Source organism: Vicugna pacos, chromosome 23, assembly GCF_048564905.1.
Source record: "Vicugna pacos chromosome 23, VicPac4, whole genome shotgun sequence".
Classification (NCBI taxonomy): Eukaryota; Metazoa; Chordata; class Mammalia; order Artiodactyla; family Camelidae; genus Vicugna; species Vicugna pacos.
Genome location: NC_133009.1, coordinates 28,087,847 through 28,111,913, shown reverse-complemented (window position 1 = coordinate 28,111,913; position 24,067 = coordinate 28,087,847). Strand labels below are relative to the sequence as shown.

Genomic DNA, 24,067 nt, shown 5'->3' with positions numbered 1-24,067 from the left:
TACATGTCTTAACATTTCACAAGAAAGAGAACTTTACATGGTGTACTTTCAATTTCTTAAAACTTTGCTATTTACAATTTCTAATATAATTAATGGAGTGTTTATACTGCTTGATGCTGAAAATCCTCCGATCTAATTTTTAAAATGAATTATTCCACTTAATAAGGAAAAAAAAACCTTTCGATTTTTACCCACATGCTACAGTTCTCCAAGTATTCCATATTTTCAGCTATTATCCCTTTCTTACAAAGAGCCCACTTAATAATGCTCACTCTAACAACCTCATTTATTTTCCAGAAAATTAACTCAGTTTCAACCCTGATTAATGATTTCATCTAAATGAATCAAATTAAAAATTGAAAATTATATTTCAAAAGCCAAAGAAAAAAAAATTGACCATTTCCAGTTAACAAATGATCCTTTCAAATATTAAAAGATGACCATGAAGAGTGCGTGATAGTAATGAAATCTGGCTCAGGCCTGCTGCTTATCTGGAGTTCACGGAGGAGGAGAATTAAAGGAAAAGAAAAAAGAAAAGAGAAAGGAAAGAAAAGGTACCCTTTGCATTTTTTAACACTGAAGTCCCCTGGGAATCCAAACTGATTTCTACTTAGGCCTTGCCTGTAATCAGTGTACCAAAACAATACGAGCATTTCCCTGTTAATTAAAACTGGTTGGGCTGGAGATGCCCCTTAGCAGACGGGGGATTAGGAAGTCACACACACGCTAATAGCCCCTGTTAACAAACCCTAACCCGTGAAAGAGCTCTCCATGCTGCTCCGTCTTCTCTATGAAGCAGAAGCAGCCCATGAGGAAAACAAGCAACTAATTAGGGAGAAACTTCTTGTCTGATAATGTCATTTTAAAACGACCCACTTTGGGCCAGGGATTAGGGCGGAGGGAATGAACGGGTGAAGCACAGAGGATTTTAAGGGCAGTGAAACGATTCCGCCTGATGCCAGAGTGGTGGATACGCCCACTGAACGCTAAGAGTGAACTTCAGTGTCAACTGAGAACTCTGCGAGGTCACAATACATCGGTGTAGGTTCTGCAGTAAGAAATGCATCGCTCCAGGGCAGGGTGTGGTCAGTGGGGGAGGGTGTGCAGGAGGCAGGGGGAGGGGGTATATGGGAACTCTGTGCTTTCCACTTAATTTTGCTGTGAACCTAAAATTGCTTTAAAACATGTCTATTAAAAAAAAAAGACAAAATCCTCTCCTCTAAAGTTCACTTTTGGGGTCTATGGGATGACTGCATTTATCCCAAGCCCTGTGAAAGAACTTTAGAATAAAGGATCATATCGCTTTCAGCTAGACCTCTGTATGTATTAATTCAATTGTTTAAATGTCTGCACATCAAGAGTAACCAACGCAGAACCACTGGCCTTCGAGCAGGTCTCAAAAGCCTAAGGAAAGCGTTCTGGTTGTACACAGGCTGCATCCTGTTTCTCTGACAGATACATTCACTCCATGCTTTCCCTTCCGCAGATTGTTAAAGATAAAATAGTATCTCAGATGATGAGGGAGAAAAAGCTGCTTCTGCACTGCTCCCCAGTTCTCCACTGGGATTTGTCTCACGGAGGTCGTTACGGGCTTCGCAGAGACCTCCCAGGCCGGCCAGCGGAGGCGGGAGGCGGCTGCGGCGGCGGCAACGGGCGGGGGATGTTCGGGGGATGCTCGGCTCAAACTGCCAGCTCGGCCCTGGCCACCCGGCCACCCGGCCGCCCGCCCCAGATGGGCGCCGGCCAGGTGTTCTGCTGGGTGGAGGGGGCGCCCTGGGAAGGAGCCCTGGCCGGCAGCCCCCCCACCCAGGCGCCGCCCTGGGGCTCCCCTCTGCACACGTGCGTCTGTCCGGGACCGGACGCCTCGGAGCCACCGATCAGGGGAGCCAACGTCAGAAGCAAAACAGAAATGCAGAAGGTGTGCCCCGGGGAAGGAAGGAATCTCCCAGAAAACTCGAGACTAGAACTCTAAGGAACCCATCTCAAGTGTTATGGAGAAAACACGGGGCTCTGTGATGGAAACTGTGTACTAAACAGTATTACTTCTCATGAGTTGTTTGGGTTCTGACAGAGAAACACGACTTCAAAGTGAGTAAGCAAGGACGGACCTTTATTTAGGACAAGAATGTGGTGGCTTTGGGATTCACGTGTTTACTGCAAGTTAGTACTTCTCAGCTGCCTTCTCTCCAGTGGCTTGTTTCCCGTGTCCCGGGTCATAGCTGTTGTGCCCACATACCCTTTGCCCAAAGGTTGGAAGATGATTTCATTAATCACCACACCAGGGGGCAGATATCATTACCTACAGTTTACAAGGGGAGATAAAGATGCATCATGACCAAAAAAAAAAAAATTCACAACCATTATTAATCTGCTGGACTTTCTATAGTGTACTTCATACAATTCCAGAAAATTTTAGGTACCCTGCATAACTTTAAAAACTGAAATCTACTCAAAGCACTAGCAACTGAAATGGGCCCTTGGGAGATCAGTAAAAATGCTTTCATTTAACAAATACATAAATGAAGGCTCAAAACGGTTGAATGACTTGTCTAAGGTCACGTAGCTAGTACATAAACTGAAGATAAAAACGTATGAGGATGTCTGAGTAAGTCCGAGTCTCTCTGTGTTCTGCTTAAATTTCTGGTGCTTTCAAATATAGTGCCTGTTGAACACACAGTTAAGGCCATTATCCACGTTAGCACAGAGAGTGCTGGCCTGGATGAGCCTTTGACATCTGCAGGGATTTGGTAATGATGAGTGGGGAGAATGAGCAGGGCCTGGCTGGGCTGTACATGTGATTCCTCCTCCATTTCATATAGCCGAGGAGTCTAAGTGCTCACAGACCCTACCTAGCCTGTCATGAGCCTGGCGAGACTTTGTGACTATTCTAGGCACATACCAGCTTTTGTTAGGAAACAGAATGCAAAACAATGAAATTTGGCTCTGGAAAGCAAATACTCTTCAACACTCAATATAATCTTTGCACTTTTCAAACAATAAGGCTGGGATGAGAAAATCAGAGCTAGGGCCAACCATAACAGGTGCTAATAAAATTTTTCCATGAACCATTGTGTCCGGATAATCCCTGGAACACACTGGCTATTTTAATGCCAGGCCTCCCTGGATTATCTATTCCAGGTTAAATGTTCCCAAGCGGATTGCTGATTCAGTGCAACGGAGAGGGGCTCTGCAGGGTTTATGCTCAAGTTGCACTAGAATCTTTCTCTGATTGTCTAGACGAACAAAGTTTTCAAAATTATAATTCAATGAATCACCTAGCCTAGATGAGCAACATCTTCACGGCTTAACAAAACACTGACATGATTTCCTTATGCTCAAGGTTCAGAAAAATAACTATAAACTCACTGGAAATTTAGTCTTTAATAACTGATCAATAATCTGTCATTGTTTTCATTGCCTACATGAAGAAAATTAAGACAAAATAATTTTTCTGTATCATATCTTGGTGTTAAATTACATCTGTATATCAGGAAAGAAAACAATAGGTGGGAATAATCTTTAATTTGATTGCTAAAGAGAGCAAAATCTGATGATAAAGATTTCAAAGCATTACCTTTTCACTTGAATCACCAAATTAAGCTGCTATCCATATTAATCACAATAACTACATTAATTTCTTGCTTTTATATTTGCTATTACTTAAATCTTATTTTAATCAATATATGTATTTAAAGGAAATTAATGTATGTAGTTCTTAAATATCATTTAATTTTCATTAATATTTCCTCTTGTTCATTTCTAACATTAAACTCCTCTGCTTTCTTTAAAACGCAACTCAAAATCCATGTTCTATACAAACTTCTTCAAAATTTACTTTATTCATCCATTCTCCAAAAGACTGACACAATCCATGAATCGACCCTAATTTTCATTGAAGTAGTTTGCAAATATTTGCTATAACTTTATTTACCTATCTGCTTTATCTGGTTTGACTACTAGCTGGATGAAGATAGATTCCTATTTAATCCTCACCATAAAAAGACACCATTGAATGCTAAGGAGCCTGTGAATATTCCACAAAAGATCATTTGCTGCAAATCAGTTTAAGTTACAGACATAAGAAATGAAAAACAAGCACAGTGATTCACTGATCTCAGTAATTTTCAAACTCCTGGATAAAATTCTTTATTGGAGATTTCCAATAAAGAAAACAGAAAATTCTTTAATTTATGTTTTAACCTTCTAGTCCCATATTCTAGCACCCAGTGAGGAATTCAGGATGTGACATTAAGAGAAAGAAGGCATATAAAATTAGGAAATTATTGTTCTACCTTTGTCAGAGTTCAAATGAGCAAACAGTAACCATACCAAGCATTTCAACAGGGAGAACTTTAATGTGAGAAATTGGTTCAAATGGGAGAATCGCAAGAGCGAAAACGGAGCAGGGATCGTAACTGCAGGAAGCTTCCGGAAATCGTGGGAACCAAAGGAAGACTCAGTGCTGTCAGAATCTGGAAGCCCAGGGAAGAGGTCCCCCCGTTGGGCTGAGACTCAGACTTCTGAGCTACCCCATGGGGCTTGAGCTGTAGTGCCAGAAAGCGCCAGTCACCGAGCCAGCTCTCAGTGCCAGGGCAAAGGGTCTCTGATGGGATGGCACCACCAGGAACAAGTCAACAGGAAGCAAACACAGAGATCAAATGTCTTCTCTCCTCCTGTCTTGAATCCCAGCCCCCACATCTCAAAAAAAAAAAAAAAAAGGCTGGGTTTAGAGCTGAGAGACAATAGCTTGATAAAGGGCACCAGGCTTAAGAGGGTTTTCATCACTGGATCATCAACCTCATCTCTAAGAAACAGTAACCTTTCTATAAAAGCGCATCCTGTGGCATTAGAAAGGGATCGGGTCGCTTTCATGAGCCAATAATCTGTTGCTAACACCTAGGGTTCACCCACTGACTCCCACATTTACATTCTTTTCCATGGCCTGCATCACCTAAAATATCTGTCTGTCATTCCTTGATCTAAATGCTTATTCTTGACCTTTTAATTTTAAAAAGACAAATTATAACATCATTTGTCACCAAATGCATAGTAGCTTTTTTATGCAGGATGAATACATCTTTGAAATATATTGAAACCCTAGCGCTGTGGCCTTAGGGCTGCTTTGGCTCATTACCAGGTGGACAGGTGGATGGCAGGGGTGGGGGGGCGGGGGGCCTGTATGTGAGGGGCGGATGAAAACGTGTGTACAATGAGGTTGGTATTGTAAAGAGAAGCAAAGCACAAAACGAGGCCAAAAAATGTAACCAAGAAACAGAGTTCAAACCGGAACTTGATAAAGCAGTTACTTGTTCTTTTCTCTTTCTTCTTCTTCTTTTTTTTTCTTTGAATTAATGTTTTTGGTGGATCCTTAATGTTATGTGAAAACAGAACTATTGCCTGTGAACCAATTTACTAAACAAATAGCAGCTGTAGTAAAACATCTGTTTGGGAAAGAGGAAATATAAACTCATAAAAGCAAATGAAGGCAATGCGATTTGTACTTTCACAAATATGTGACTGTTAGACATATGGAGCAGTTTGCGAAAGATTATCAATCATTCTATTAAAAAACAAAGTATGAAACAGGTATTATGATGATCTTCACACAACATCATAGCCAATATCTGAATAAGATTTTAGGAAATGGCATATGAATATTTCTTAGGAATGAGAGGAGCTATTAACAGCTCCCTAGCAAAAGAAATTTTTAAAATAAAAAATAGCATTATATCTGAAAGTAATTCTACGTATATACTGTCACCAATAGTGGCAAGATTGGTGCAATACAATTGTACAAGACTAAATAAACTAATAATAACAATAAGGAAGAAACACTGCACGTGGAACTTGGGAAGGGCGTTTGGTAGCTCATGCACAGACCTGCCCTGTAGTTCATTAGAGTCAAAGTGATTTGCTTTCTGAGATCAGTCATTAGAGGAACTCTAATCAAAATTGCAAGGAAACTATGAAACAGAAAAGTCAAGGAAAGACTAGGTTTCATCCTCATGTGCCCAGCCTGGAAGAAAAGCAAAAAAAAAAAAAAAATCAATAAAGAGAGCTTACATTAAAAATGGAAAAAAGCAAAACAAAAACCCAAAACACCTTCTGAAGACGCTGTTGCCATCTGCCTGAGAAGAGGAAAGCTGATTCTGTTTGTTTGTTTGTTTGTTTGTTTGCCATCCTTTGCTGCCCCTTCTCTCTCTCTTTTGCTTGGACTCACGGAGTTTAAGCTAAAACCAAAGAAAGACATAATACATCCCAAACCAAAATCACATCACTGGTATAAAGCAAATCTCAGAGTGGTAGTAAATGTCAGAGCTGCAAAAGCAAAAGCGAGCAGCTAGGTTCCTTTTTTTTCTTGTCTTTTTTTTTTTTCCCTCTCTCTCTCTTTCCATACTTAAAAGTGCAATACCTAGCTGTTATCTTGGTGCCTGCAGAGCCTCCCCATTGTAGATTCAATAATACAAGAGGCTTCTTATCAGCAGCTGGGGTGACTGATTGGAGCTGTGATATGTTTAGACAATGCACTGTATTTAACTGAATTTACAGATGCCCCAACTCAGGCGGGGTAGTAAACGCCAGGGACTAATAGGAAATTAAACATGTACAATGGACTAACTCCATTTGCTCTCACAGTGTAATGTGTTTAGTTAACTTACTCATAGTCACACTTTATCTTTTTCTCTATGGATTCCCTGGGATATGTTTCAAATTGGCCAGAGATTAAATCTTCTTTTCAATTTTTTTGTTACCATTTTATTGCCGCTTTCCCTTATTATTGGCCCCTCTTTCTCTTGCAGAGATAAACTGAACAAGATGACCCTCTGTCTGCCCCCCCACAACCCAATTATCAGATAGTCAGCAAGGAACGCCAGGCTACAGGATTCCATAATATTAATATTAATATAACATGAGAGGAACAAAAATCAGTCACTTATTTGAAAGCAATGGTGTATTTAACTCATTTGAAATTTAAATGTGAATTTTAATGTACCTGGTATGTACCACATACATACAGAAAGAGAGACAGTGTGGGAGCAGCGTGCACAGGTCATTCTGAGGATTATTTTAACTCTTCATGGTTTCATCTGTTTGCTCACAAAACCAGCCACCAGTAGACGTGTGTCTACGTACACACGCAGCACAACTGTGGAGGGGGAAGGAGGAGTTGTAACAAAGCTCTTGTACTTGCCATCTGGTTAACAGAGAAAGGTAATGTATCGTTAGATAAATCCACAGATGGATCTGTAGCTCTTCCTCCAAAGAGGCTGTCAAGAGAGAACTCTCTTGTTATACAATGGCAACTGAACCCATAATGGTTTTGTTGTCCTTAAGAAAGCGTACAGAATTTCTACATTCATGAAAGCATGTCACCTGGAGAGTATAAAGGAAATCTCTAGTCTGTTCTGACCACATTTAGCATCCTGAGAGCATTAAAGATGGTTGCATCTCCATGCTGACCACATCCCCACCCCACCATGACCCTGGCCTTAAGAAAAGTGGATGGAGCCAGACGCTGAAGAAACTGGCGACTAAGGCTGAGTTTAGGCTAGAAGACAGTGCCCACTGACTCACCTGTTCGCATTTACTATGCAGACAAGCAAAAACATTTCTGCATCAGTCTTCCTTGCAAAACAAGACAGGAAGGAAATCCAGAGCAAACACAAGGGTCTGGAAAGGTGAACAGAGGGGACGGGTTCATGGCAGTTTACATGCTTCGACATCTGAAGACTGACACTGGACAGAAAGAAGGTGGAAGACAAACCTTATGTGTACACAGTCACACCTGCTTCTGAGAGACCAGCCCCTGGACCCAAGCACAGAACAGCCTTGTTCTGATATACAGGAGACCCCAGCCAGTGACCGCAGCCTTACTTTTACATCTTCTTTTCCATTCTGCCTCCTCAATTGCCATTTTCACTAAGTGCACTAACATTGGCATCAAAATTTTGTATCTGATGATAGACAAGTACTTAAACAAAATGGAAAAGAAACATATGACTGTGATGATCAAATGCTAAGTGCCTGAATATCACAGTCCTTTCAATCCATTTTTAAATTGGCTTTTTTAAAAAGCAAGGATGGGACCCAGTGAAGACACTAAAAGCACACATAACCACACAAAACCACTATAAACAAGGCTTATTATATAATTAACCATCCTGAAGTGTTCTTCCCTCTACACCCAGATCCAGATTCAGATCCAGGTCCAAATTTTACTCTGTGGAAAGAACAAAGTGGTGTGATATCAAGGAATACTAATGTCATTTGAAAATCAACTTAGAGTCAAATAGACATTACTCAGTAAAACGGACTTCATAGTAATCATTTCTTTCTATAACTGAGCAGCCCAATAAATGTTACTTCTCTTAATCAGTTCTGATTGGTATTTGCTATATGAGACACAGACAAATCTTTGACCAATCTTTAATTAGTATCACTGATGAAATATTTATTCTTTTAATTTGAATTTAGAAACCCAATAAAGCCATGTTTGCATCTTTTATCAACTTAAATATTATCCTCCTTTATTGCTTTTGTCATGACTGCACATTCTGAAAATGTTCTCCCGAAACAATGCACATTCATATATGCATAGTTGCCTGGGTCTCATCGCTTTTAGGGCAAATATTTAACATAGGCATTCAGGTCATAAATTCATTTCAGTCCTCTTTCTGAGGAGATCATGAAGTAGATTTCCTCTAAGTGTCAAGAGAGAAAAGGAAGATATTTTTAGATATCCTAAGACCTTCTTAGGGAATCACAGATTCACCAAATCATACCTAATCCTCCCAGGAGCTCCTGGTGTCCAATTCAGAGAGACGATGAGGCTGGACAACATTACTGCGCCTTTGTGCATGGAACGTACAGGACAGTCTAGTGCCCAGACACTGAACTCAGAAGCCAGTGTTCTATTTTTGGCTGTACAGCTGATGAGCTGCCACCTTTAGCTTAACCCGTCTCCCAACCAGAGGCACAGTTACACAGTTTCCAAGTCTGATGGTTCAACGGGATTGGAGCTCATTTAAAACTGCAGAAATCACCAAGCATATTACTAAAATCTAATGAAGCAATCAGATCGCATCCTGTTACAAAAACACCTTTACCAATTTCCTCTAGTCCACAAAACACCTCTGAAATGAGTATATCCAGAATAATCTAGGGAGGAAAGAGGAGGGATTGTATCTTCTTTTTTTTTTTAATTGAAATATAGTTGATTTACAATGTTGTGTTAGTTTCAGGTGCAGAGAAAAGTGATTCAATTATACACACATACATATCTACATACCTATTCATACTTTTTTCAGATTCTTTTCCATTATAGGTTATGACAAGATACTGAATATAGTTCCCTGTGCTCTACGGTGGGTCCTTGTTGTTTACTTGTTTTTTATATAGTAATTGTATCTGCTAATCCCAAATTCTTAATGTATCTCCTGAAAGATACACCAATAAATGACACAGATGTCCTTTTGTATTGCTCAGAGGAGTCTCCAGTAATCAAACATCTTTCCTAGTTACTGGTTTTGAATTTTCTTTCACCTTCTCTTTTGCATTCTACAATCTTCAGTGAAAGGTACTTCTTGGTGACAAATCTGTTACAAATGGATGTTTGCAACGTACAGAACATCAGATGTTCAAACAAGCTGTGCTTACTAACCTACTCTGCATACTTGGTAGCACCACCTACCTCTGCTACATAAACTTTTACAGTTACACCAACTCCTGAGATTAGAAACTCTTTCCAGAACCTGGATCACACTGGCTTTTGTTTACCATTGTACACTTGAAGCTCGGCACAATGTCTGGCACATAAACATCAAACGAGCAGAACACAGACCTCTTCTCACCTGTTCTGTACTTGTCCCTAGGGAGCCTCTGATGGAGTTCCACCTTTATCCACCCAGGAGGCTCACTTCATCCTTGCCACAGCTTCGCAGCAGAGTCCTGACCTCCAGGTGGGTGCAGTCTCTGATATGCCTACATTCTTACTTCTATCCAGAAATAACAAAAGCACAACTGAGGTCTCAGGTTTCGGCAAGATCTGCTTTGTGAAGAAATACAAAGTGGGATCCCTAATGCTTTTAAACAGATTCAATAAAACAGAATACTCTGGGATTCACGAACTAATCTTCACTACAAACCTCTTTGGAAGTAACAAGACTACTTTTTTTTTTCTTAAAATAACCTGCCATGAAAAAGACAGAGGAGACAGAGATCTAAACACAACATCACTGTTGACACAGTAGCTGACCTGTATGTTGTGGATGCTGGCATCTCCTGTCAAAATCTTCGTTAGTTGTTAATTCTGTCAAACAAAATCTTGGCCCACAATTCTACTTGGTGGTGGCTGTCAGCTTGCGTTTGGCACATCTCAGTATTATTTAAAAGTACTTTTCCATATTTAATATATGATGGCTTACTGTACCTTTCCACTGGCATTTATCACCTCTCAAGAGTGATCAGTCTCCACAAAAGTGAAGTTCACTGTCACAGAAGGGTCTAGCCCTCATTTATTTCCCTCTGCAGTATTTGGTACAGAGCAGAGTGTACAGTAGCAGATGTGCCTTCAATTTAAAGGTCACACATTTAGCAACAGAAATATAAGTCATTAAAATAGACTTGTAATCTTTAAAAACATAAAGTGCCCTTAGAGTAAAGTCTAGATAATTGTGCAAAATTCAATGTGTATATTTTCTTTTGCTCCAGGTTCCAAAATGATCCTAAAGATGCTGCCATTTCCCAAACCAGACTTCCAGGATTTAACATTGAGTTGAGAAAAATATAGGCTTACACTATCCCCGTCAACCAACTTTATCCTTGCCTAATTTCCCCATCGCTGTAATAAGTTAATTCAACCCCATTACAGGGCTTAAAGGCATTTAAGGAATATTTAGAGGAGTATTTTTTTTTCCTCCATCTGACTTAGCTTCAGCATGATAAGACCGTCTTATTTTTTTTTTCTTCTGAATTTCTTAACTAATGATTAAGACAGGCTCTGAACATGAATGTTGGAGAGGGAGGGGTGCTGCAGTGGAGGAAAAATGTAAGTGCCTAAAGCAGTGAATCTGATTCTCCCTACCTCCTGCTCCAGCTCTGCCACTTACTACGTGACTTTAGGCAGGACACCCAAAGCCTCTATCTGCAAGGATATGAGGATTGTTAAGTGCTACTGAAATGTACACACACACATACATATATATCCACACACATATATATAAAACCTTATTTGTTGACAAAACTGAGTACTTGTCAGGTGCAGAGCAATGTCTCAAGTGCTTTACACCTATTAATCCATTTATTCCTTATAACAATCCTACAAGGAAAAAAGCTAAGGCAACTGAGCACACAGTGGCGACGTAACTGCCCACGTTTATTCAACCAAACGTGGGGTCAAGCTACTGTACTGCCTCTGAGAGAAACAGCTAAGATTTAAAAAGCATCCAGGACAGAGAAGGTCCTCAGTGTAAATGGTAGGTTCTTTCTCTCTGTCTCTCTGTTCCTTGTGGATCCCTTTCACATAAATCAATAGCTAAATTCCCTTAGAGTAACTGGAAGGACTAATTCTACTGGTATAAAGAACCTGGCAGGGAGTCGCTAGATATAAAATCTTGAGTATATATAAATATTAATCCTACTAACAAATATAACGTACATATAAACACACACACACACACACACACACAAAACTCAAGTAAGCCTCCAAAGGAAGTTCCTGGAATATCCACTGCCAATGAGTTTATCATCAATATTGATGGAAACTGGACTCAGGTCACAAACACTCTGCTGGGTTTAGGGGCAGGAGAGAAGGAGGTCAGACAAGAATAAAACTTACTGTCTGCCCTCAAGAGCCCAGAATCCACTGGGGGACTCTTTAATAACTCACTGGGATATAGTCTGCACTAGGCTGGAGGTATGTAAAAAAATCCTACTGGAATGCAGAGCAAGAAACAATTAATTCTGCAGGAGGAGTCAGGAAGTCTTCACAAAATAGAACTGATTATTTTTTTTAGATGCACTGAACTTCTCCAGGCAAAGATGAGGGTGAGAGGGGCACTCCAGGTTGAGAGAATGAATGAGCAGAGACATGGAGGCATGACAAGCATGCTGTATGCCAGCATTGTGAGAAGAGGAAGGCACTTAAAACACACGGTACCTGAAGAAGGCCAGGGAGACAAATTAGGTTCAATTGTGCAGGGCTGCTTACACAACTGGTAGGGAGCCTGGACTTTGGCCTACACAGTGCGAAAGATGTCAGGGACAGAAGGGACTGGAGATGGACAGACCAGTGGAGATTATTTCATAGCACAGGCGATAAAGCAAAACAGTCTATCCTAAAGCTGTGGCAAGGGGGATGCACAGAAAGAGATGTAGTTGGCGGGGAGGGTATAGCTCAGGTGGTAGAGCACGTGCTTAGTATACACAAGGTCCTGGGTTCAATCCCCAGTACCGACTCTAAAAGCAAATAAGTAAATAAACCAAATTATCCCCCCCCACAAAAAAAAAACTAAAAAGAAAATTAAAGAGATGCAGTCAAAGGACCCTCTGTAAGTCGAATCCATGCGGCTTAGTAACTGAAGAGATGTGGGGGGTTAAGAAAAGACAAATTCCAAGATGTGTCTGGTGGCAGTAGTCTATACACTTGATGCTCTTAACATTTGCTCTTGCTGAAAAGGGAAGGAAGGAAGGAAAGAAAGAAGGAAAGAGGGGAGACTCACCTTTGAGGACAAAGCAGGGGAAGAACTGTTTCAATTTTAAGGGGCTGTCAAGTTGAAGTAGAGGAGTAGGTTCCTCAGGCTACAGTAGAGGGTGCCCAAAGGAGCTTGCTGGGGGCCCTACATCACTTCCCAAAATACGCACAGAGTATAACACACTTTATGTCCCTTTCTCCATTCCTCTTACATCTACCCCCACCTTCCTCTTTCCCATCCCTCTTCTTGTGGTCTGTACTGGACCCAAACACGTCAGCAGAGCTTACCCCTACAAGGCAGGGAGAATCCATATAGTCTGCCTTCCCACCTCCCTCACAGTAACATTAGCGTCACATCCACAGTTTACTTTAGACTCCTCAGAATCCCATTATAAAAATCCAGGTTCTTCCAAAACTGCTTTGTGGGACTTATTTAACCTAAAAGCTCAGTGGTGTTTACCTCTGAGCCTGCGGCAGCGCAGTGGAATAACTTAATAAATGGCGGTGGCGGAGACACCTTTATGTTTCCTATGCAAATACTGCCTAGAAAAGCCGTTAATGGGAATTACGGACGGTGAAAGCCAACTAAACGCATGGGCCAGAACAAACAGGACGACTCAGCTGGCCTTCAGGGGCCGTCTCCTCTGCTGGCGATTCTGTTAGAACCATTACCAGTGAAGACATTTTTAGCTTTTCAAATTGAACTGTAAATTGTTTCTATTTTCCATGGGATCCTAGAGGACTTTCAGGGGGGATTTTTCTTTGGTTTGTGGAGTGATTCCCTGTGGACTGGGGGAAGTCTTTTGGAAATTTCTGGGTTACTCTTGGGGATTTTTTTTCCTGAAATGGATTCTTCTTTAGAAATATTTTGGTTATTAATTTTAAAAATATAGGAAAATTTTTGTATAAAAGTTGGTAGCATGCCCCCAAGTTTCTGTTTACACAATTCATAAAAACACTAACATAATGGTAACATCTTATAATGGTGGAAGTGCTTCTATTCCTGATTATGAAACCCTGGGCTACTGCTTTAATTGCTGCAGTAAGAAGTCATTATTTTAAAAACAACAAAACACCAAATGTGTTTTTGACAATTCTTCCTTACCCAATTTATTTTTGGCAGAAGTGCTAGAAAGTGTTTCCTATTTATTTATAAAAATATATTATTTGTGATTCTGAGGAAAAGACTATGAAATGATGTGGAAAGCACCTTAAAATGTTTGTCTATGAGACCGCTTAAAGGCTCATAATAACTCTTTTGATGTAACGTTTATTGTGTTCAAACATCACATCGTCATTTATTTAAAAGTGCATGCCTCTCCACACATCCCGATTTGAACAAAATCATCTTTTACTGTTCATGTCCTCTTTAGAAAACTCCAGGTTGCATTAATGATGCTGACCATTCACATCTGAAACTTAACACAATATTGCCAATCAACTATGGTTTAATAAAAAAAAAATAACAAAGTAAAATAATGCTGACCATTCACGGTAGCAATCTAAAAAACTCCTTTAACATTCTCCTCTGTTGTTTCTCTTGCAGCCAAAGTTCCAACACTAACAGCAACAACAGAACGTTGTTTAAAAGGTGATAGATGGATGGGAGAACGGCTTATAGTTTCTGAGTAACAATATCGTATCATGCTCATAAGCTTTTATTTCATTGTTAACCTCTTAACACATGTAGGTTTCCTTTTGCTATTTTCCCTGCTCTGTCACAAGTTTCCTAAGAGAGTCTTTTCTTGGTCTGCAACTCCTATAGAGTAAACCATCACTTTCGGTGTCTTCAGAGGGCCACAGTGTCCGGGCTACACTAAACTTGAAGTCCTTACTTCCTGATTCCACGCCCTGCTTTACAAAAACACACCATTTGCAGATCAAAGAGAGACGATTTATGCTTTCATCCAGCTGACGGACGATTAAATTAAAACAGATCAGCAGTGCAGTGCATGGGCAGGTGGCTCCCACCACCACTGCCGGCCTCAGAGCGATTAAATTGTGGCGGAGATGGAGGGCCTTCCGCTCCCATTCCCGCACTTACAGATCAAACGGTGACAAATGAGATGTTACTGCTCTTGTAAAGCAAGGCTACAATCTGTCAAAATCCAACATAATTTGTGACCCTCTGTGACATCCTCTTTCTCTCTCTCTCTTTTTTTTTGACATTTGAATACAGTGATTGTACTAGAGTCAAGTCCATTTAAGTGAATATAGTCAATTCTATCTAAAGGAATACAGCCCGTTTCACTCCAACATGGGAGCTGAATATATATCTGGTGAGTACCCCAGCGACCCTTTGTGTTAAGTGCATACCATTAACAATGAATTCTGATTTTTCCCAAGTTATATAATTTGATATCTTGACAGCCCAGACACTTAAAGCACTACTATTTGTTTTAAATGGCTTTATTTTATTGTTTAAATGTCAGTATCAAAATAAAGTAATGCATACAGTCTTGTCAGTTCTAGTGCAGGGGGAAGTGTTCCTGTTGAGAAGAGTCTTGAAAGAGTTTGTTCTAAAAATGGACTCAAAAGTCAATTGCAATGTCTCTTGGCTGAATCCTTAAATGACTCATGAAACATATTTATACCGCATTTTCTGTTTAGCTGGTGCATTTAATAAGGCACTGAAGCATAAACAGCAAAGGGAGCGTAGCATCTTAACTTACTGAAGTTGACATCATTGCCAGGTTTGGGGGAAAAAAAAATACTGACTATGGGAAATAATTGAGGAATGCTTGAAACTTGGTAGAACCCACAGTCCAGATAAATGAGCAGACCTCTCGGTGGGCTTCACTGTATAATCTGCTGGATTATTATAGGTGGCTTAGTCTTAGAGGAAGAAAAGAAAAGATTCAAGGGACTGATTGAAGAGAGTTTCTAATATTTTTAACTACTAGAAGGACAGGGAGAATTGATTCTCTCTTGCCTCCACTCCAGTCAGACCCGTTTGGGGTTTATATGCTTGTCACATTTCAGAAAAGCCATTGACTTTCTACTTCAAAGTGGCTAAAGATCTTTCCCCAAAGACTTCTGTTGACCACAAACCTTTAGGCGGGGTAACGCCAACCTTCAGGGAAATCACTCTGAAATAACTTTGTTTACAAAGAATAAAAGTATCCCCGGACTCTTTGAGCCAATTTTTTTTTTTTACAGTGTTACTTTAAGGTTCTTGGGCATAAAATGCTTTTCTGCTGCATAGCTCATTCTGTGATCTGCCAAAGTGGGCATCCTGGTTTATTTCCTTACCTCTGGGCTTGTCTGCCCACATTTTAAAGTAAGTGTCCCACCTAATTACAATCACTGTTAATGACTTTGCTTCAGAAACCCAGCTGGATAAAAGGCGGACCTCAGTTGATGGCATTTCAGTGTTGTCAGCCGAGACAGAAAAGTCACCCCCATTTTTGGCACGTGGCATGGTGCTACACACTAGTCCACCCTTATATGATGGAACTTTATATCCTCTCTGGGCTTTAATTCCTGTCATGTCCTGCTATCACCCAGATCAGGAAAGGGAGACTATGAACCATAAGTCCTACTGACCTCGCCTGTTAAAGGCAGGGTCTCCCCCTAGTCTGAACACATCAGAGGACCTATGCGTTTGCTTTCTAGAGCCAAGAAAAGGCATTTCACCCCAAGAAGAGGGATTCAGAGCCTACGGCCAGCAGTTCTGTTGTGTAAGGTGTTACGAAGGGCCTCTGCAGTGGATGATCACAGAAGAAAGTCTACTGGGGTTTGGCTCAGCCACTGTGTGCCTGCAGAGTTCCAGCATGTAACCACCACAGAGAGACCCTAACCTGCAGCGTGAGTGGCTTTTGTTATCACTGAACGTCCACCAGGAGGTGGACAGTCAGTAGCCTACTTAGCGAAGTAAGTCAGACAGAGAAAGACAAACGCTGTGTGATATCGCTTATACGTGGAATCTAAAAAATAATACAAACGAATGTATATGGAAAACAGAAACAGACTCATGGATATGGAAAACCAACCTGTGGTTACCAACGAGGAGAGGGAAGACAGAGGGACAAATTAGGGGTATGAGATAAAGAGACAGCAACCACTACGTATAAAATAGGTAAGTGGGGGGAGGGATAAATTAGGAGTTTGGGATTAACAGATACACATTAGTATATATAAAACAGATAAACAACAAGGACCTACTGTATGGCACAGGGACCTATATTCAATATTCTGTAATAACTTATAATGAAAAAGAATCTTGAAAAGAATATATATATATATATATATATATATATATATATATATATAACTGAATCACTTTGCTGTACACCTGAAACTAGCACAACACTGTAAATCAACTATAGTTTCAATAAAAAATAGATAAGCAACAAGGATATGCTGTATAGCACAAGGAATTATGGCCTTTTTTTTTTAAGAGGAGGTACTGGGGATTGAACCCAGGACCTTGTGCATGCTAAGCATGCGCTCTACCACTTGAGCTACACCTTCCTCCCTATGGCCATTATTTTGTAATAACTTTTAATGAGTATAATCTGTAAAAATATGGAATCATTACAGTATACACCTGAAGCTAATATAATATTGTAAATCAACTAGACATCAATTGAAAACAAAAGTTATGTTCTTCTTGGAACCATTTAGGAAGTGGGAATATATATAACAGAAAATACAGGTTCGGCAAATGTTCTCTTCACAATAATCCTTTTCAAATCAAAAAGTGCCACGGGAAATATTTTAGAAAGGTTGATTTTATTTTTTCCCCTCATCCCATCTTGCTATTTCTCCACATTGTTGATACATGCAAATAGGTTAGAATTGCGTGCTGATCTGTACCTATTGTGACTGACAAACAGCAGTCACCGGGGCTGCCAAGTGGCCTGCATTTGTGAACAGATTACTTCTACTTGTGTGAGTTCTGTCTGGCTCCTGTGTCTGCAAAGGTCTTTGCTGATTTGATAGCCTGCCACAAAGCGACGGCTGAGCGCTTTTCCCTACTTTCCTCTCCCTTCTCTCGCTTTCCTGCTTTTGATGTAGATTCTCTATTAGACACAGGGGATAGAAAGCAGGTTTTCACCTTTGCCTGGAAGTAAGCACAAGGGGAGGAAAGAGGAAGGCGGCGGAAATATTATTAACTTTAAAATTTCCTCTCTACCTCCAAGATGAGAACAAATGTCCCCCAAAGATTCCCGAGGATACGCACAGACAGCTCTTCCCGACAGGAATCTCTTGGGACCTCAGGTTTTTTTTTTTCTTTTTCTTCTTTTAATGGAATATAGGACTCTCAGTGTACACAGGGATCTTTTCAAATGAGACTCCTGTTCTGCATCTGTCAAATGACATTTTCATTAGATAAAACTCATCCAATGTGTTTCTTTCCAATATTTTAGATGTTTGCTATATGATGTCAATTAGAACCTCACTTCCCCGCCTCTGACAATTTCCGTCTTTCATGAGATTGGCTAGCTACAGCTCATGTCTTCCCGTTTAACCTTCCCAGCAACAGAAGTGCTTGTGAGTGGCTGATGTTAACCAAACCAAAGGCCACTTGAGAATGCCACTAAAAGTGGCTGAAGGTTATAAATAGGAGATGCTATTTATAAAGCATCAACAAAATGATTCATGATGTGAAACACAAAGCCCAAGCAGTCATATTGTCAGAAATGTGTTCCTATGCCTAACGTCCACGTTAATAGCAGTGTCAACGTGGTCTCCTGAGCTGCTTTGTTTGGCCTCAAGCTAATCACAGGCATAGGAGGTGCAACTTTTCCGACTAATTGCTGGTCTGCCTTCAAAACAAAAACAACAACAACAAAAACCAAACCCAAACCGAAAAGCAACTTCCAGGGGGGTGTGGGCGACTTACAGGGCAAGGAAACACAGTAACACAGGGCAGAGTTCCAAAGAGTCCAGATGATTTGAACATTCAGCAAGGATCATATATCGTGGTCCTTAAGTTAGACAATAACATTTTGATAACAAGAACGCTAAACTCTTGGCCTTAACCTCACCCGGCACTTGTTGCCACTGAAAGATTAAGGTTATCTCTCTATTTAAGTAACCCACATTTATGTCCAAAATTAGACTGTCAAGCAAGAGCCTTCTTGGCTAGAATAAAATGGTTTTTCACATCCATTTATAAATACTCTGAAAATGCAAGTCCCTTTCCCTCAGCTGAATGACTAATGCATTACAAGATTTTGTGATACCCAAACCATTGAATGTCAGAAAGATTTAAGTTCAAATCAACATGCATTTATTCTATGGTATAGCAATATGGAAGGCTGATGGCATGAATGTTTTACAGTAATGTTTCAATATTAAAATCCTCATATTGAGATTCTGGAGTAACACACAAATTATATTTAACCATCCAAAAACTCATCGAAGTACTTATTAGAGTATCAGTAATAATAGTCATTAAAATTTTATGATCACTTAAAAGAACACTAAATAAAGACAGTTTAGCAAATGCCCTATTTACATATTTTAACAAGACTTACATAGTTATAGCAAAATCACATTGAATTTGAGAGTAAAATTAAACTTGCCCTCAAAAGAACAGATACATCATGGGGCTACCTTGATGAATTTGCTTGTCTTCTCAACAGTGGAGTGAGTTGCACTGATTCACTCACTGCCTTTTCACACCAGCTGTAACATTATACAAGATACGACCAAGGGTCAGGGGTTCAATCTATGGATAAAGAACAGAATTCACTATTGGAATTGAATCTGCAACCTTAGCCTCATTTAGCACCATGTCCTATTTTGCTCGGCTAAACACTTACACAAATGTACATCACTGGATTTTACATATATGTAAGTAGGAAATAGGTATAGAACCATTCTCACATACGTATGTACATACAAAGATGGCTCACATTCATTTAAATATATATTTCATTTGGAATATTTATGCAAGTTCTTGTCCTTAAGAATTTTGACATACAAAATATTAAGTCGATTTTTCCCAGCATTTGAAAATGCTGAAGAAAATAATTTCCAAAACTGTGGACCCTCCCCATTTGGGCATAAGTCCAGTGCAGAGCACAAAACTAAAAACTTGGTGGGATTTGTTTTCTTCACCTTGTAGGTGGAAGGTTAAGAGTGATCACTGTAAATTCAATGCACTTGAGTCAAGAGTAGGCCAACAGAAATTCTCAAAGAGAGATATATGTAGGTACTCAGGAAAGATGGGTGGCCTGGGGTCAACAACCAAGTCTTCTGAGAGCAGCCATGCCAGTGACACAGGTCACTTTGGTTTTCTTGGGACGAGTGATTTACTGGCAGATACATCCAGTAGAAACCCATTTGGCTCTATCAGAGTTTGAGGCTCATGGGTGGCCAATTCATTCGGCTGGACACGGAGCACTATGAAATCCAGTGAGGAGTGAGTAAGCCACATCACATATGAGTCCTTGGCTTATTTTCCTAGTTTCCTTGTTCAGTGCGTTTACTGAGTAGTTAACACTATGAAGTCAGAGAAGTGGAAGTCTTCCTAATGTCATATAGTCCTGACTGTGCGTAGGGGTGTGTGTGTGTGTGTGTGTGTGTGTGTACACACTCACATGTATGAGAGAGGGAAGTAATTACAGAGATTACAGACTCTTGTAATCAGAAATTTACAGAAAATATGAAATACAAAATGTCAAGCGATGCTTTCTGAAGTATTAACTAAATAAACAAAGAAAAAAAAATCAGAATTGTTCAGAGGCATCTTCATTCTACTGTGGCAACAAATTCACCCAAAAGCCCATAGCTGCCATCACGCCTGCTTCCCTTCTTCAAAGAAATAGGAATTAAGGTCTTGCACTTCCATTGGCTGCCAAATAAGCAAGCTAGAGCCACAATACATATGGCAGTTACAAGCTTTACAGTTAGGACGGCAATTTTTTTCTGCAAAACTCTAGCTAACGCTAAGCAGGAAGTCTTGTATTCTGAAATGCATGCACTGGTGACGAAAGACAAAAAACCACAAACGATAATTTGCAATGAATTTAGGACCTTCTCCTGAAGCATGTGCACCTTCCCAATTATATTTTTTGAGGTTAACATAAAAATCTGATTATATGCTTCATGACATAGAGTGGTTTGTTTAGTTGAGGGGTTAAAAGATACCCAGAACGACTCAATAACTGAATAATCCAGAGTACGCCCAGTAATGTGGTAGCAGAGAGTAAAATTTAACTAAAAGTACCTAGTCAGTAAAATAACTTTAAAAGTTTTTAAACTGAAATGCTCATTCCATGTGAATCAGAGAAGCCCTAAATACACTGACTTGAAAAGAGCCAAAGCACACAACCGTCTCCATTTCAGGGTCTTTCCCAATGTTTCAAAAAAATGAAAGAATAAGTCCTTTTGATATTAAAAAAAAAACAACTCTCAATGCATGTAGAAAAAAGTTTTTCATATAATGTAGGAGCCCTCCACGCTAAAGCATGGTGTAGTTTTTAAAAGCCTGTGCTCAGGACTCAATTTCTGGGTTTGAATCCCAGCTCTGTAACTTAGCTGTGTGATTCTGAACAAGTTACTTAACACCTCTGTTCTCTAATCTTCTCATCTACAGAATGGGTTTAAAATAGCACCTAATCCATAGCGATGTCTTGGTGATGAATTGAGTTAATAGATATGAAGCTCTAATTGTAAACCATCATTATCTAATACACTTTAGATCAGTCCACTGCAGAACCAATTTGCTAGTTTAAATGCTATGGTGCCCCCAGGAAGTCCTATTTACTCTTTTATATTCATTCATTCAGCTGTTCCTGTTCTCAAAGAGTTTGGAGAAGGACTCACCCCTAAGCTAATAGCAAACCAAGAGAAAGAATTAATAAGGCCTACTGTTGTCAATAAATAAGCATGCACTTTGGTGGGGTGGAGTAATTATTTAAATTAGATAAGTTAATCCTCCCTTCTCTAATTCATTCACATTACACTGTGGGCACAAAATGATAAGGGGTTTGATTACTTCTGTGTGACCTAGGAAAATGTTTAAGATGTATTTCATCTGACCTCAAGAACAACAAATATAAATATTTACAAGAATGTCCATTTTTTGTAAGATGGTAATCTCCTTTCATCCTTGGTCTTTTGATGTGTGACTATAGTTACCATTTGGAGAATCTACTTAAATATCCTCCGCTGTCAGAAAACAGTTCCAGGCAGAGCGGTATGTTGAATGATGTAGAAAAGGAGACTGGTCTTTAAACATATTGGGCTCTGCAATCTGAAATCTGCTATTCCTTGAGATAATATCCATATGGACATCAAGTCTGGACACCATACATCAAGATGCAAGGCGTCTTCCAATGAAGACCCCCATCCTGTTTTGCTTTTCATCAGCCGCTGAATATGGATAAGACCCAAGAAGCAGCCTGGATAGGTACCCACAGCAGAAACTTAATGTAAGTGGCACATAAGTGATATTTATGTATAAAATTTTGCTTACTTATTCTAGGCTAAAGCACTTAAAGCACTAACCTTGACCTACCCTATCCAGGTGGGCAAAAATCCAATTTATTATCCAATTTAAAGTAAAGAATTTTCTTTTCTTTATGTTTTATTGAAAAATTATTCCTGTCTACCTCATGATACTACGAAAAAAAGCATCCAGTGCGATGTGCTTACACGACTTGACAGAGAGGTGCAATATCAAGGGTCACACACAGTAATTATTCCACATCAAAAGATAGCCTTTGCTCGCAGCTTATGTTTTGATGCCAGGTGAGGGAGAAGGAGATGTCGGAAGATCTTAACCCACACGTTCAGGTTATGTGATGATAAAGCCACACCCCTTAGGAAAAGGATTCCCTCAGGGAGTTCTCATCCCCAGTCAACACCTGAAGCTCCCAGCAGTGCCAGCCCCACAGTGTCCTCTGAGGAAACAGAATGTCTCAGAACTAATCAGGCCATCTGGGGGCAAGTCATCAACCACAGAAGACAAAGCGCCACTCTCCCAAGCCATCTTGGCTTTGCTGTTCAGAACTACGGATGGCACACAAGGGTTAATCTATCGCAGTAGACGGCTCCACTGATTTTTCTGATGAACTGATTATTACTCCCTCCAACAAAACTCCCAGATCCAGTCAGGCACTGGGTCGGGCTGATTCTGCCTTTGAAATGCTTCTCAAGTCCGTCTCTTTCTAGTCCTGCTGCCACTACTCTTGTGTGGACCCTCACTGTGTAACACCTCAGATATCCTGAGATACCCACCGTGATGTGCTCACAAGACTCCAAGCCTTCCCTCCCTCCAGGCTTCCATCGTAAACACACGTGCATCTGTCACTCCCCTCAAGGTCCAGAAGCCTGAACCGGATGTCCAGTGTCTACAGGATTCAGTGCACATATTTGGCCTGGAATTCATGGAACACCCTCCACAGTCGGGGCCTTACCTACTCCGTCCTCATCTCCAAATTTTGCCTTTCACAAAACTTGCTTTTAGCCAGAATGATACTGACCGTACCCTGAAAAAGTTACGTTGTACTCGTAACTTACGTTACACCTGCCCAACAAATACTCCTGAGGAAAGTCCTTCCTCTTGACCCCTGCAGTTCTAAGAACTAACATTTCTTTAAACACAGTAGAAAGTCCACTTCTAAATGACTTCTTAAAACAATCCGGTCGTCTTTAATCGGTTAGGAGCCGAACTCTGCTAACCAGTGTCTGCCTTGTTTACATGGCAGCTCTTCTGTGCTCTTAGACTTGTTCGTTTCCTTCCAGGCGTTCTTTGGTCTTTCTCAACCAGATCAACAGCCCTTTAGGGGCACAATCTCTGTACTTGAAATTCTCTGTTCATATTAAAGTGACCCATACGTGTGAGAAAATTTGTTCACTAGGATATTAATAAAATGGGTGTTTCTCCCTTTTACTAAATAGCTTCAATAGAAAACAAAGAAAAAAATACAGTATAATATGTAATTATATATGAATATTTTATATATGATATAAATACAACCATTATATAATATATAATTATATTTATAAAACATATAATATTTATATATAACTTAATATATTATATAGCTTTCCCCCACAAGGTAGTTAGTGCACACAACTATTTCCTTAGTAGGCCATGCCTTTTACTGCTGTTTTGCTTCTTGTAAGCTCAGTTTATAAGGTCAGACTTTTCCTGAAGTAGAAATTTAGATGCATATGAATCACTGATTACTGGTTTCTTTTTTCAAATAGCCTCTACATTGATCTGAGCCCTTTGAAGTCTCAAAATAAATAAATTACTAGTGTATTTGAATTTCCGTATTTCTAGATGAGATTCGCACTTTTTAAAGACATGAAACTACAGAAAGAAGGGGACTAGAATCATGTGAGCTAACCTAAATCCTTCCTATAGAAGATATCATCATTTTAACAATATTATTCTTTTTTTCCCCCTAG

The 24,067-nt window shown here is 39.9% G+C and overlaps 1 protein-coding gene and 1 long non-coding RNA gene across 5 annotated transcripts in view; one reads left to right on the top strand and one right to left on the bottom strand.

Annotated features, from left to right (window-relative positions):
* ESRRG (estrogen related receptor gamma) overlaps positions 1 to 24,067 on the bottom strand; it is a 519,140-nt gene that overhangs the window by 92,462 nt on the left and 402,611 nt on the right. The gene's annotated exons all lie outside the window — the stretch shown is intronic.
* LOC140688770 (uncharacterized) lies at positions 1,743 to 22,074 on the top strand. Of its 2 annotated transcripts, none has more exons than XR_012063584.1 (6): positions 1,743 to 2,088; positions 9,873 to 9,959; positions 14,238 to 14,282; positions 14,871 to 14,970; positions 16,307 to 16,498; positions 21,784 to 22,074. It is a non-coding gene; the product is annotated as an uncharacterized lncRNA (long non-coding RNA). The 2 variants fall into 2 exon arrangements; XR_012063583.1 differs by having other exon boundaries at positions 16,307 to 16,769.